This window comes from Dermacentor silvarum, chromosome 1 (assembly GCF_013339745.2).
Source record: "Dermacentor silvarum isolate Dsil-2018 chromosome 1, BIME_Dsil_1.4, whole genome shotgun sequence".
Classification (NCBI taxonomy): Eukaryota; Metazoa; Arthropoda; class Arachnida; order Ixodida; family Ixodidae; genus Dermacentor; species Dermacentor silvarum.
In genome coordinates this window covers 423,985,639-423,988,333 of record NC_051154.1, presented here as the reverse complement: position 1 = coordinate 423,988,333, position 2,695 = coordinate 423,985,639, and the positions used below count along the sequence as shown (strand labels likewise).

Genomic DNA, 2,695 nt, shown 5'->3' with positions numbered 1-2,695 from the left:
GCAAGAACATGTAATGAAAAAGCAACTGAGCTCAAAGATTTACACCGACGAAAAAACCCTGTGCCAAGGAGCCCAGCCGTTTGTGATTACGTGCGGATTAAATTATCTGGAGTCCGTGGAAAGTGGTCTCTGCTGTTCTCTTTACCCAACAAGATCATTGAAAAGCGTGGTGCCCGCCATGGTTGCTTAGTGGCTATGGGGTTGGGCTGCTAAGCACGAGGTCACGGGATCGAATCCCGACCATGGCGGCCGCATTTCGGTGGGGCGAAGTGCGAAACACCTGTGTACTTAGATTTAGGTGCACGGTAAAGAACCCCAGATGGTCCAAATTATTCGGGAGTCCCCCACTATGGCGTGCCTCATAATCAGATCCTGGTTTTGGCTCGTTAAACCCCATAATTAATTTTTTTCATTGAAAAGCGTGGACCGGCTTCATTCCTACTTGAAGATGGGCGCGTGTGGAACGCTGTTCAAGTTCGTCGCAGTTCGTCCTGAAGCTGTCAGCAAAATGAAATTCGGTACTTCTGCTGGCATGAAGTAGTCACCGGAATCTGACAATTCATGATGTATTGAAACTGTGAGCCAGCCATCATTTATCATGTATTTGCATGGTACGGCCATACGCGGATAACCACAAAAGAGCGCACCATGCCGAACTGAACGTTCCGGAACGCACGCAACATCCTTCCGTTACCTTTAGTGTACCTGAGCACTAACGACACCCTGATATCTATGCTTTGCAGATGACATGCTGTCATGTGTCGACGCAAAACGACAGAAATAAGTGTACAGTAAAAGCATTTTGGGCAATTCGCACTCTAGATGCTGTGACGCTTCCTACTACCACATCGGCATTCGATGCGCCTTTCACGAAACGACGTCTGGGGTGCGAGACTACTGCGCTTGAGATAAGAAAAAAAAATTCAGTGCCATTCCACTCTGTGAAGGTGGTTGACCAGCAAAGCTGTGTATGTGGTGATTGACCGTTGCTCCGATGAAGCATTCCAAGTTTGCGGGATCGGGCCACATAGACGGTTCGCATTTCTTTCCTTTTCGCGGTCCTGGTGGGCAGCACGCTTACACTTGGCATCCGCGGCCCGCTCATCGTCGGTGATCTCCTTCCGCCGCCGCCGCGCCCATTCCCTTTTCGGTTCACGCCGTCGTTCTTGGTAGGCACGCTGTTATTCTTCGGACCGTAGAACGAGCGGCCTACCCATTTCACAGTCAGAGCAGAACTGAGGAAAGCAGCCTACGTAGAGTATGACGTCAGGAGACAGAAGACACTCAGATTGGTAAGCCTGCACTAGTTTGAATGCGCGGGATGGCGTACACGTGTATGGTGTGAACGTAGACATGGCCGACGCGGGACAAAGTGTAGTATCAGTGTAATATCTTATACGGGTTGTATTTGGATCCAAGATATTAAACTTATTTTTACAAGTTGGCGGAGTACTTGAAGCCTGCTTCACCTCCACCGCTGCTCATCCCCGGTATTGTACTATCTTCGGGATCGGCCCACGTTCTCGATCTACGGACATCGATCCGCTGGAAACTAGCCATATCCAGCTTCGCTGTAAAAAAAAAGAAAAAAAAAGGAACACGGTAGAGAGTCGATGCGTTTTGAAAGTGACCGTGACTCGGGTGACCCCAGAAATCCCATCCCTAGTGCTGGTTGTACGACGTAAATGCGGGCCACAATTTTAAAGGGTAACCTGTTTAACTATACACGAAAGAAGCAGAGTTTATGCTATCACTAGTTGTCTATTCTCACCTGAAGGGCCTTTGCATTGTGTGTGCATAAAACATTAAAGTTAGCAACCAACTGTTAGTATTTCAACCAAATGATGTCACCTAAATCGGAGTGACTCAGCAAGCACAGTTAGAGGCATCTGAATAAATTGTTTCCGAAAACTAAACACTGCATGAATCTTGCTGTTGACCCACAAATAAGTCACTGAAAGATAAAGAGAGCGTAACAACAGATCCATGCTTGATATATGGCTTTAAATGGCGGCCAAGACAAGACCAAGCGGTTGATGTCAACTTTTTAATTGCTAGGAGCGCAAGAAGCTTGTTCATATTGTTTAGATTTCACGTCTATGAATTGTTTTAGTGCATACGTGCACATTTTAGTTTGGAACGACATTCATTATACATTGTGAATTACTTGGACGCAGGAACATGACCTTGTCCGGTCCTTCTAGCCCGAGGCGCCATAAATTCGGCACATCTTACAGCAAGTTTCTGACATGCCTGGGCGTCGGCTCTCCGATCCTGCTTAGTCCACTTCTCTTCGAAGGCAGCAAGGTGAGCGCAAGCATGCCTTTTAAGGCCAAACTATAACGCCGGCGCGCGAAAGCTCGCGCCCGCGCGCCTACGCATGCGCAGATGGTGCGGGACAGATCGTACCCCTCGAAGTGCGGCGCGAGCACAGATATCTTCGCCAGAAAAAAATCGGTGCTCTGGCTGCTCTGACTGGCTCACAAAAATACTAAACAATGTCTACCAAGACGGAAATAGTGAGCTAAGTGGGCGCGCGCTGGCGCCCATCTTGTTGTGTCAAACCGCCATTAGCCGCGAGGCGCGGTAAACGCAAGGCGCGCGGGCGCGAGCTTTCGCGCGCCGGCAAGTGTACGTGTAGTTTGGCCTTTATAAGTCGTAATAGAAAATATGTAGATTTTCTACTGATATTTTA

General features: G+C 48.4%; 1 pseudogene; it reads left to right on the top strand.

The window, feature by feature from the left end:
* Positions 1–1,353: 1,353 nt before the first annotated feature.
* Positions 1,354–1,524, top strand: LOC119437903 (U2 spliceosomal RNA; annotated as a pseudogene).
* The last annotated feature ends 1,171 nt before the right edge of the window (positions 1,525–2,695 follow it).